The sequence below is a fragment of the Rhinatrema bivittatum genome, chromosome 7 (genome assembly GCF_901001135.1).
Source record: "Rhinatrema bivittatum chromosome 7, aRhiBiv1.1, whole genome shotgun sequence".
NCBI classification, from domain to species: domain Eukaryota; kingdom Metazoa; phylum Chordata; class Amphibia; order Gymnophiona; family Rhinatrematidae; genus Rhinatrema; species Rhinatrema bivittatum.
This window is the reverse complement of record NC_042621.1, coordinates 167,169,348-167,182,525: the sequence shown is the minus strand read 5'-3', so window position 1 is coordinate 167,182,525 and position 13,178 is coordinate 167,169,348. Positions and strand designations below refer to the sequence as shown.

Here is a 13,178-nt window from a genome sequence, read left to right as displayed (position 1 = left end):
GTACCTTCTCCATCGCCTAATTCTCTGTACCTTCTCCATCGCCTAATTCATCATAAACGAATGTACATCTCTATTGGTTATGCCTCTCCCTGTACAGCCCAGCATTTATCTGCCCTTAACCACTGCCTTCTCACATTGCTTCACAACTTTGAGTGTCAGCCAATATTACACCAAGATCTCTCTCTCTCTCGGTCTTTGCATATAAGTCTTTCTCCCATGCCCATAAAATACAGCTCCTTTGAATTACTGCACCTTAAATATATGACTCTGCACTTCTTGGCATTGAATCCAACCTGCCAAATCTTCAACCACTCTTTAAGCTTTCTTAAATTGCTTCTCATTCTCTCTACTCCTTCTGGTGTGCTGCAGATTTTAACTTCATCTGTGAAAAGAGAAACTTTTTCTTCTAACTCTCTGCAATACTGCTTACAAACATATTGAGTAGAATCGGTTCCAGATTTTATCTTTGAGAAATTCCATTTCACTGTTCTCCCTTCAGAGTAGGTTCCATTTGGCATTACCCTTTGTAATCTGTCAGTCATCCAATTTGTAATCCCTCCACCACCTTGGCATCCACTCCTAAGCTTCTCATTTTATTTATGAACCTTCTAAATGGGACCGTATCAAATGCTTTGATGAAATCAAAGTAAATCACATCAAGTACTCTTGCTTGATTTAATTCTGTAGTCACCCAATCAAATCAATCAGAATTGTTTGACCTGACTTTCCTCTGAAGAAACCATGTTGCCTTGGGTCTAGCATCCACCAAATTGTAGGTAGTTTACTAACCTTTCCTTCAATAGAGTCTCCATTAATTTTCCCACCAGTGAGGTAAGGCTAAACTGAATGTAGTTTCCAGCCTCCTCTCTACTTCCACTTTTGTGAAATGGAACCACAACCATCCTTCTCCAATCTTGAGACACCATTCCCATCTCCAGGGCTGTATTGAACAGGTGTGTAAAGGAATGCATGTTAGACCCTTCTTAAACGTCCAGGACCAGGTATTTAACCTGGTCCACCTTAAGGTAGACCAGAAGTGAATTCTGATTACAGGGCATTTCCTCTGAGGAGCTGGTTAAGAAGGCGGGTTTCAGAGAGAAGAGGAAGCCCCAGATGAGAATAGGAAAAATGTGGGAACTTTGCTAAATGACTTTTGTATGTAAACTATAAGTCATTTACAGAAAACTTCAGATCTAACTATGTCTCATGGTTTTCCCAATTTTTTGAAAGTTCAGAAATGTAAGGTTAATAAAACAAACACAATGATGGAAGAAATACCTGAAAATTTAACCATATATAAACAGGCTGACCATTCTGCTAATCAAATCTACCACAATAACAGAATTTTGGCCTCTGGCAACAATGCACAATATCTATTTGACACATTAAAGCATCTATCTGGTACAGCACTTAGTTCTCTGTTTTTCCCTCAAGTAAAGTTCCAAAGGTTTTATGTGAAGCTTTTGCTCTGTTTTTTTGATGCTAAGATTACAACCCTCTGTTCCTCGTTTGCGCCCACTGCCCCATCCATTAATTGCATTATATGATATGCCAATAATCTGGGATCACGTTTCTGAGATCTATCCCAATGATGTATCTTTCAATTCATCAACTTGTGCTCCTACATCACTGTTCCAATGCTCTAGTAAAGTGCTGCTGTGATATATGTGAACCTGGTACAGAAATTCAGTACATCTCTACTCTCCAGTGAACTACCACTATTAAAAGAAGCCATCACTCAATGTCGACGATTTCTCTAATTATCATCCCATATCTTCTCTTCCCTTTATTACCAAGCTGAGTAAAACAGTACTGCACTAGCTATCTGATTTCCTTGATGAACACTAGACCAGTATTAATTTGGTTTTTGCAAATTCCATGATACCGAAACATTGCTTATTTCTAGTCTGGATACCATTCATTGAAGTTTTGATTCCAGTACATGCTATACTTTGGATTTCTTAAATATTACTGCTAGGTTCAGCACCTTAGTTCATTTAATTCTTTTCATGTCAGAGGGAATTAGGAATAACAGGTACAGTACTTGCATGGTTCTTGTTATATCTTTCTGAAAGGGTTCAACGGATTAAAATTGGACCATATAAAATCAAGGGTGTTTCCCAAGGTTCACCTCTCTCTGTAGTGCTTTTTAATATAACACCACTATGTAACATATTAGGCAGTTGGGTTTGTTAGAGACATCCACTTCTTTTTTCCCTTGAAGTCTTTAAATATCCATAATCTTTTATACAGTGTCTCTTCTCCTTGGATTGCATCCACTGTATACCTGCAGCACCACATCTCTTACACTCCTCAGGTTAACAATTGTTGGACACCCCTTCCCTCCTCTCTCAATTCTGTCACCAGTTATCTGAGTGAATTTGACCTATAGACAACTTTCACACGAAACTGTTGGTGGTTTTTTTTTTTTTTTTTGTTTTAATTGTGGATCAGGATATCTGCCTGGATAGTGGCAGGAGTAGTAACAGTAATGACAACTTTGGCGATACAATGTTTCCAAGCCATCCTTCGGCTGTTAATTTTTATTTATTACTAATTCTTTTATATCACTCAACAAATACCAGGAATGGCTAGAGCAATTCACAAATAGATTGCAATAAATTTAAAATCAATATACAGGCATAAAATAAATAATTTAAAAAAAGTCCATTAAAAACAAAACATCCACCACAAAATAGACCACAAGACCACCTTCCTATCTATCCCGGTTTGTCCTACCAAAAAGTGACCAAGAGCCAAGGCCCTTATTACAGTGGCAAGAGCATCACCACTTTCTGCTGTCTGTTGAAAGAAATTAGAAAGACCTATCCAAGGTGCTACTTTTTACACAACTATCTTGCAAGTAAAATCAGTTAGCCTGTGGAATCTATAATTCCACCTTCACTCTCAGTATCCCTGTTTGTAGTCCTGTTTGCTTGCTCAAGTGTTGCTATGAAGTGGTTTATCATCCTTTTAGACTACTATATGTATTTGAGTACCTATGAGGTGTGTAGTTTAGTGTGGCTTTTTTCGTTGCTTAGGGTAAACCAGGACAGCTAGAATTAATTACCCAAGCTCTAATAAGGTACTGCCAATTAAGCTTTTCCTGAAATGTACTGGGTTTTTTTTTTTTTTTTATTGAATAAGACAAAACTTTGTCCTAAATCACTTACTCTCCCCCTTTCTGGTATAAAACATAATTTTACCCAATCAATGGCAATTAATTATTCCTAATCTTTTTTTCCTATGATCTATAATAAACCAACTATTTCTTTCCATTTTAATTGAGGTTAATGTTACCCTTACACTGTTTGCATAAGGCTGCTAATTGACTACTATTATGCTAAATTTATTTCTCAAACTCCTAAATGGCTATTAGTCTTCACACCAAGATTGATTGAGGGCTTCTTTTGCATTTAGTTGTTCAAAGTACTAACTGGTTCCTATTACAAACACTTTTTTAAGTATAATTTTTCTCCCTATCCCCTAATTTAAGTGTGTTAATCAATGTGCCTCAGAATTTATCACAACTTTTTTTTTTCCAAAACACTCCTAAGAGACAATTTTGATGATCTCAATTGTCACTCCTATCATTCTCCCACTGACTTCTGCAAGACTTTCATGCTCTGGACTTTTGTGCATTCAGCTGCTTTGGCTCTAAAAGATGGTTCAGCATACAACTGACCCTGTGCCTTGAAAACAGACTGCCTCACCTTCCAGAAAAAAATGTAAAGCTTGGCTATTTAGCCAGGCTTTCCCCAAGATTCTACAGCCACTTCATGACCACCTGAACTCTCTCCCAATCTCAAGCTCATATCTGTCTACCTCTTGGCTAATTCTACATAATTGCTAATTTCCTCAGTATAAGACAACTGTATATTTGTACACCCACATTTTACCACTTCCCATTCTAAGATAGGTACCCCCTACTTATCTATTTATAGATACTTCTTCACCCAAGATTCCTACTTCACCTCATATCTACAGATTGTACCTGTATCATTTCATTACCATGCATTGAGTGTACTTTGTTCTCTGTTGTAATCCACTTTGAGACTATCCTAAGATAAAAGTGGGTGGGAAAAGTATATAAATAAATGAGTAATATCTATAAGGGGAGATGGGGATGGAGTGGGTGGATGGATGGGGAAAAGCAAGACGGAAACAGCTGTCACTCTCCAAAACAGAACTATAATTCAAAGAACAATAACTCTCCCTGCAAGTTTGATAAGACCCGACTAAAACTTAGCTGGATAAAAAAGAAACAGGTCAGGGGAGTAGCTTAAGCTTACCTGGCTTGCACTAATATTCGGTGCTAGCTGGGTAAAATTATCCAGCTAATTCTGGTTGTACAAATTGCAGGCCTAATGTTAGCTGCAGGGGCAGCAGAATGCTTTTTTGGATATGGGGGGGGGGGGACAACAACCAAGCTCCACCCCTAGCTTAACCCCAATGCCCCCCTACTCCCTCTGCCAGTTTCTTAGTTTGTTTACAATTAATGTTGGTCATTCTTCTGTACATTCTTTGTATAAATCATACAGCATAATTATTAATTCCAAGACCAACCAATAAAATGCTTGACTAGAAAACGGCCTGGGTTGTTTTTCTGCCTATGCGCAGGGATGGCCTGCCCTTGAGAAAAAACAGCATTACTAATAGAAGTGTCAATACTAAACAACTATTCTGTACAAAGTTTGGAGAGAGAGAAAGTCATCAAATACCAAGAGATGTGATCAGAGACCAAGAAAATGTGGTCTAAAAATAAAGAAACAATCCTAATTGTTTGCACACCACTCGCCTGCTTAAAAATAACATCCTTATAGGCCTTGTCAACTTGCAAAAGCATTTGCCTGTGAATTTTTCAATGTGAAGGAGTTTCTTTCCATAATCGTCAGATTTGTATAGAGTGGTCTATTTTATGTTTTAATGTTAAGAATCACAACAAAACCCACTTACACCAACCGTGTATTCCAGTACACAACTTTGTAAACAAATTGTAAAACCCAAACAGTATACTGGTTGTAAAACCCAAACAGTATACTGGTATAGTTTCCATGTATATGATATTAGTAAATATGTACATATTTGGTTGCATTTATGGGCCAGATCTCAATGCACATTTTGAAAATCAGTGCCATTGTGTAGAAAAGAAACTGCAATCCAAAAGGCATCCAGTAGTGCAGGAATGGTTAACTTCAGTCCTCAAGAGCCACAAACAAACCCGATTTTCAGGAGAGTCATAATGAATATTCATAAAATAGATTTGCTTGCATTGCTTGCATTGTCTCCATTACATGTATATCTATTTTATGACCTTCTTGAAAAGCAGACCTGTTTTGAGGCTCTTGGGAACCAGAGTTGGCAGTCCTTGTAATAGGGTTAGTTTTCCATCTCAGACCTATAGTAAAGGTTTGCAAACTAGCCACCCTGTCAAATTGTATATATCAATGAATCTTTAAGTAAACAGAAGGAAACACAACTTCTCTGCATGTATGAAGTTAAACTCAAAGAAAATGATCCATCTTCAATGAATGTCTTGTTAGCTCTAATATATCCAGCAAGTGCATAATTATTAAGGGGGGGGGGGCCATCATACTTGGTTACTTTTCACTATTGCTTATGCTGTTGGTGCTTCTATATAGACATTGACCACCCTTTAGTCCTTTTCTGTTATTTTTGTTTATGCACAATAAAAGATATGATACTTAACCATCTGTAGAGCTCTTATTTGTAATTCTTCCCCGACTGAACAAAATATATACAAAAATTGGATAATTCTGCATTTGGGCTATCAAGGCATTTAGTTAAGGTGGATAATTTTTTGAATACTGTATATATTGCTACTTTTGTGTAGTCTGTTAGATATAGTATTATCACAAAGTTAAACATATCTATTTTTTTGCAGTGTTTAATGCAAAATTACTATTTATTTGTTGATTTTAACAGATTGAAAATAAAGTTAATATGGCATGTGCAAAAATTTGGACACCCGGTTGATTTATGACTGTTTTTTTTTTAAATTGTTAAGGCTCAAAATGTTGATTGACGTCTTAGGCCTTCAGTTAGTCAGGTAAAGGCAATTTTATAGTTTAAAAAAATAATCTGACTCAGTTAGTTGTTCTCTGTAATTTAAACAATCATGGACTCCTCTAAGTAGCTATCGGAGCATATATGAAAATGAAGACAATTCACTCTTACAAAACAGGGAAAGGCTATGAAAAGCTGTCTAAATGTTTCCAGCTAGCAATTTCAACTGTCAGAAACATTGTTAAGAAATAAAAGTTACATTGCACTGTTGAGGTCAGGGTAAGTTTTGGAAAACCAAAAAAAATCCCTGATAGAACTGCCCAGAAACTGGTGAGAACTGCACAATAGAACCCAGAGAGCACTCTAAATGGCCACCTGAAAAGTTTAGCTGCTACTAGAGTAGTGCAGAGGTGCACAATACAGCATTGCTTATACAACAATGATCTACAGGTCCGAAGGAAACCTTTTTCTATATCCTCAATCCAAGAGTCATTGTTTAAAGTATGCAAAGTAAAATCTTGATAAACTTGAATCTTTTTGGAATAGAATGGTTATGGCTGAACAGTTCAATTTTAATTTCTTCAGTCCAAAACATACAAGGTACATTTAGAGAAAAAAGGGTGAAATATTTGATGAAAAGTACATTTTGCCAATTGTTAAGCACCTGGATGGATCTATTCTTTGGGGTTTTGTTGCAGCCAGTGGCACAGGAAAGATTGTGTGAGTGAAAGGAAAAATGGGTTCAACTAAATATCAACATCTCCTAGAAGCTAATGCACCACAGTCAGTTAAGAAATTGAAGCTAAAAAGAGGTTGGATATTTCAGCATGACAAACATGAAGTACATACAGGAAGGAAAGATGAAAGTTTTGGAATAGCCTTCAGTTTCCAGACTTGAATATTATTGTAAATCTGTGAGGAGATCTAAAATATACAGTATATGCAAGGAGATCTAAGAATATTTCTTTGCTAGAAGAGTTCTGCAAGGAAGACTGGGAAAAAATTTCCAGAAAGAAGAAAAGAAAGACTCTTAACTGGCTACAAGAAATACTTGGAAACTGCCAAAGCACAAACATTTGCACATCATATTTACTGTTTTCTTATTTTAAATCTATACAGAATTACAAATAAATAGTAATTATGCATTAAAATTTACTGAAAAAATTCTTGTTCACCTTTATACCATATAGAGGTTGTGTCAACTTCTGTTAACTTAGAGATTCATTGCACACATCTGTATTACCATGCTTGCCAATGGGGAATGAATGATTTCATACTTCATGTCTTCAATGGTGTTCCTCTTTGTATGTTATCTTGTACCAGTTTGTGATGGAAGACCCATATATCAGTAATAGAGATTTGCACATGGTTACACATTTTATATTATTAGAAATGCATTTCAAAAGGTATATTTTTGTAAGCTACAGATTTCACCTTTTTCATTGGCTTTTTTAAATTGTTTTTTTGTTTGTCTAAAATGTCCCGGCCCATAATTTAGTAGTATATATACCTGTGTGCCACAACACTGGCCCCTGGTCACAGTATCAACCATGTGTTGGCTTTCTGTTCAATATGATAGACTAATTTTCTCCTTCCACACGAAAATACAAAAGTACAGTTATGTATTTTTATTTACCAGATATTTAAAAAAGAAGCAATCACCTAACAGTGCAATCATTTGTATTTTTTATTTTTAAAGGAAGATGGATCTTATCAAGTAAGGATACTGAGAAAATATAGATGAGCATCTGCTAGAATAAACCTTGTTGGACACTAAGGTAAGACTTGCTCTACTCTTACTGTTTTTTTTTTTCATGCTATTCTAGTTACAGACATAATTTTTGATCTCCCTGTATAAATAAATAAATAAATAAAAGCAAAGGAAACAAACAAGAATAGACATTCTAAGAATATTACAAGTGTAACTAAATATTTTTAGCTAATGCCTTTAAATGAATTGAGTCCTCATCTCATCATCCCCCCGCCCCCACCTTCCACTGGGCTACTTGTTACATGCATCAGAAAAAAAAATGGAATTGCAGCAAGTGTAGGGTATTTCTAGGGTCATTTAGTTGACCTTTTCCTGCTTAAGATTGCACAAGGGGAATGATCATTGTCTGAGTAGATGAGCTTCTGTACCTCTTATTTTGATTAATTGTTCTGCAAGACTATTCAACTTAAGAATATAAGAAATTGCCATATTGGGTCAGACCAAGGGTCCATCAAGCCCAGAATCCTGTTTCCAACGGTGGCCAATATAGGCTAAAAGTACCTGGTAAGTACCCAAAAAATAAGTAGATTCCATGCTAGTGATGCCAGTAATAACAGTGGCTATTCCCTAATGGACTTCTCCTCCAAGACCTTATCCCAAACCTTTTTTAAACCCAGCTACACTAACTGCACTAACAACATCCTCTGGCAACAAATTCCAGAACTTAATTGTGCTTTAAGTGAAAAATAATTTTCTCTGATTAGTTTTAAGTGTGTTACTTGCTAACTTCTTGCAGTGCCCCCTAGTCCTTCTATTATCCGAAAGAGTAAATAACGTTTCACATTTACCCATTCTAGACCTCTATATCATATTCCCCCTCAGCCATCTCTTCTTCAAGCTGAACAGCCCTAACCTCTTTAGCCTTTTCTCATAGGGGGGCCACTCCATCTCCTTTATCATTTTGGTCACCCTTCTCTGTACATTCTCCAGTGCAACTATATCTTTTTTGAGATGTGGTGACCAGAACTGTACACAGTATTCAAGGTGAGGTCTCACTATGGAGCGATACAAAGGCATTATGACATTTTCTGTTTTATTCAACATTCCCCATCTAATCATTCCTAACATTCTGTCTGCTTTTTTGTCTGCTGCAGCACACTGAGCTATTTCAATGTATTATCCACTATGATGCCTAGATCTTTTTCCTGGGTGGTAGCTCCTAATATGGAACCTAACATTGTGTAACTACACAATGCAACACCTTGCATTTGTCCACATTAAATTTCATCTGCCATTTGAATGCCGAATCTTCTAGTCTTGCAAGGTCTTTCTGCAATTTATCACAATCCACTTGGGATTTAATTACTCTGAGTAATTTTGTATCATCTGAAAATTTGATTACCTCACTCGTCGTATTCTTTCCAGATTATTTATAAATATATTGAAAAGCATTGGTCCAAGTACAGATCCCTGAGGCACTCCACTGTTTACCCTTTTCCACTGAGAAAATTGACCATTTAATGCTACTCTCTGTTTCCAGTATTTTAACCAGTTTGTAATCCACAAAAGGACATCGCCTACTATCCCATGACTTTTTAGTTTTCTTAGAAGCCTCTCATGCGGGACTTTGTTGAACGCCTTCTGAAAATCCAAATATACTACATCTACCAGTTCACATTTATCTACATATTTATTAACCCCTTCAAAAAAAAATGAAGCAGAATTTTGAGGCAAGACTTCCCTTGGGTAAATCTATGCTGACTTTGTTCCATTAAACCATGTCTTTTAGTTTCTATATGCTCTGATTTTGATCTTTAGAATAGATTCCACTATTTTTCCCAGCACTGACGTCAGGCTAACTGGTCTATAGTTTTCCGGATCACCCCTGGAGCCCTTTCTAAATATTGGGGTTAAATTGGCCACCCTTCTGTCTTCAGGTACAATGGATGATTTTAATTATAGATTAGAAATTTTAACTAATAGATCTGAAATTACATTTTTGAGTTCCTTTAGAACCCTGGTGTACATACCATCTGGTCCAGGTGATTTGCTACTCTTTAGTTTGTCAATCTGGCCTAATACATCTTCCAGGTTCACAGTGATTTGGTTCAGTTCATCTGACTTACCACCCTTGTAAACCATCTCCAGGACTGGTATTTCCCCAGCATCCTCATTAGTGAACATAGAAGCAAAGAATTAATTTAGTCTTTCTGCAATGGCTTTATCTGCCCTAAGAGCCCCTTTAAGCCCTTGGTCATCTAAAGGTCCAACCGACTCCCTCGCAGGTTTCCTGCTTTGGATATATTTTAAAAAGATTTTATTATAAGTTTTTACCTCTACAGCCAACTTAATTTCAAATTCTCTCTTAGCCTGTCTTATCAATGCTTTATACTGAACTTGACAATGCTTATGCTTTTTCCTATTTTCTTTAGAGTTCAAAACATTTATATCCAAGTACGACAACAGGTAACTGACATACCAGTGACTAAGTGAGCAATAACAGTGGTTAGACCATGACTTCCCCATACTGGCATTTTCATCTGTGGCTGGTGATGGATGGAAAGCACTGATAATTACAGTGGTAACCAGATGAAGGAAATGAATGCTCTGTTGTCTTGAGAGATTCTTAGTGTTTAAGAAATAATTCTCTAGTTTGTATTACAGTGTTAAAGGTTGTCACACACCATTATACATTTTCAGACTCTTCCTTAGTATTGGTTATTTCAAAATGAACTGCAGTCATTTTAGCTTGTCATTCACCTGGAATATTGAAAAGTCCTACAGTTAAAACTCACTGAACATGTCAAAATACCTTGTATTAATTTTAAACCAGTTGCTAAGAGGTGGCCACAAGTCATTCTAGAACATCTTATTCAAACTAAGTTCCATATTGCTTTGTTCATTCAGACGCCCTCGATGCTGTCAAGTGCCATTGAGCACCATGGAAGCCCTTGGGCATAACTGTACGAATGTAATCGGTTCTTCTTCTTCTGATACTAGTGAACCACAGTTTTCTTTTTGGAGGGCTCTCTGGCCCCATTTTCTCTTGTGACACTGAAGAAAATCTATGTGGTCTTTGTCCAGGAGCTCTTTCTCTTAGTTAATGATTTGTGCTCTTTCCTGGGGTTACTGGTGTTTGTCAGAATTAGCAGTACAGAATCTCTGACTGCATTGCTTATTGTGCAGCAAAGTGGGCTTCTTGCTGTGAGTTTGTATCATACCCCTGCCTTAAGGGCCTATGCTGCGCATCAGGGTTTTTGTGTCTGTCCTATGGGTCTCTTTGATGTGTAGAACCCAAGTCTTTACCCTCCTAGAGCCCATTATGGGTCAGCTGCCTGACAAACAATAGGGGGAAAGATTTACCCACTTTTTTCTTGGCCAGCCTGTAGCTTGGAATTCACCCATGTGTGAGCTCTGCCATCCTGCTTCTCCTCTGAGAAAGCAGACTTGCTTACCTCTGACTGCTGTTCTCTAAGAACAGCAGGATGTCAGTCCTCAGAATAACCTCACACTTCCCCGGAAAGTTGGTTTCTCCATGATTTAGCAATATCATGGGCTGAGGGGATCTGCCCAGGGGAGGGAGGTGACTACAGCTGCATATGCTCAGTAGAGATGCTGAAAGCTGTAGAATCTTTGAGATCAAAGTTCCGTGCTTGGTTCCATCAGATGTCACCCATGTGTGAGGACTGACATCCAGCTGTCCTGTAAGAACACCTGTTATAGATAAACAACTCTGCTTTCCCCTGTTTATGAAGTAGTGAGAGCTGTTAAGTGATCAGAAATTGTTTGGATGTCACAGATCTCTGTTCTTTTTCCATCTAAACCAACTATGTATCCTAAACTAAAAAGTTTTAAGTGTGTCTAGACGAAGTAACCCACCCTTGTGTTCAGCGATCTATAATTTTGCAAAGTTGAACTGTTGCTTGAAAGAAGCATTATTAACTAATGTCCTCAAAATATGAATTTGAATATTTTCTGGCTCTGTTTATGTTTTGATATACTGAGCCCCAAACTTGATATAAAAGTTATTCTGTTCCCGTGTCCTCTCCTCCACTACTGATGAAATATCCATGTTTTACATGTATTGGTGCAGTAGGCCAGCATGGATGTTTGCTTGGCTGCTTCTGATTTACTTTCATGATAATGGGAGTGGCCAAACTGGTAGTGTTTTCTAATTTTGAATACTAATTTCTCGGGAATAAGAGCAAACTAAAGGAAACAAATAAGGGGAATTTGAAGGGTTTTGTTTATTATACCTACAAATACCACTACTACATTTTTTAAAATCATATGCTGATGCTTTTTCAGAAATCTCGATTTGTATTCATGCCATGTTTTTCAACATTCTAAACTAGGGATTGGCATTCAGGAAAAACAGTAGGAAATTTTCTCATTTCCTATTTTGTTTCAGATTGTTTTCTAAAAGGAACAAGTTAAATTCCGACAAAGTTTCGTCAGAGCCTTGCTTTGTTTTGAAAAACTTAAAAAAAAAAAAAAAAAAATTACCGGTCAGTCCTAGGGGTCGTGGCCTATGCCCAAGCGTGATGCAGGGTCAAGCCCAGGGCTCAGAGCTCCTCTTCTGTGTCATCTTTCTTTGGCTCTTCTTTGCCAATTCACGCCATCTGTTGGGGTCGTTGCGCTGGATTTAAGTTACTGTGATGCATCCTCCCCAGCAGAGGGTAACAATTTGATGTACGGCAGCTAATTCAACTGCCGTACTTCAAAACTGTGCCCTCTACTGGGGAGACTGCGCTGAAGTTAATTAACTCAAGTGTAACAACTCCAGCAGACGACTTCAGTTTGGAGAAGTGGTGAAGAAGAGCCAAAGAAAGAAGGTGCAGAAGAGGCACACTGAGGCCTGGGCCCGGGTCCAGGTGTTGGGACCCAGCCACTAGGCCAGGCTGTGGCGTTGGGCCTAGGCTGAGGCCCAGGTGTTTGACTCCGGGCCCTGGCATCAGGTCTGGGATGAGGTTGTGGTGTCGGAACCCGGCATCCAGCCTAGACCAGTGCCCTGGCTTGGGTTGAGGCCCAATTGTCATGTCCAGGCCTCCAAGCCTGAGCCTTGCATAGGGCTTGGGCCAAGGTCGTGGCTACCTGCCTAGTCCTAACAAGCTGAGGCTTCAGGCCCAGCTGGCTCTAACTCCTAGGCCAGGCCTAAGCCTCGACCTTGCGTAGGCTTAGGCTGCGGTAGGTCACCGCGACCTCTGCCTAGGCCCCACACAAGGAGCCTAAGCCGTGTCTGTGGATCCCCCCTCCCCCAGACTGGGTAAATGGAGGCTGGTAGGATTCCAGCCCTGGCATTTTTCTGGGTGGGAGGCACAAGATGCCCTAGGAGGCCCTGTTTTCTTTCTGTCTTTTGATTTTTTTTCAGTATTTTTTAAACTAAAGAAATGTAATAAACATTCAAAAAAACCGAACAAAAAATAATACAATTTTTCCC

At 38.1% G+C, this 13,178-nt stretch overlaps 1 protein-coding gene across 11 annotated transcripts in view; it reads left to right on the top strand.

Moving 5' to 3' along the window:
* The window catches only part of ZMIZ1 (zinc finger MIZ-type containing 1), a 1,075,801-nt gene that overhangs the window by 354,634 nt on the left and 707,989 nt on the right, over positions 1-13,178 (top strand). For 10 of the 11 annotated variants that reach the window (XM_029609503.1, XM_029609506.1, XM_029609507.1 and 7 more), the window contains one exon: positions 7,727-7,805. The exons of the other annotated variant lie outside the window; for it this stretch is intronic. The gene's annotated coding sequence lies outside the window, so the exon portion shown is untranslated. The remainder of the gene's footprint in view (positions 1-7,726; positions 7,806-13,178) is intronic. 11 annotated transcript variants of the gene reach the window in all.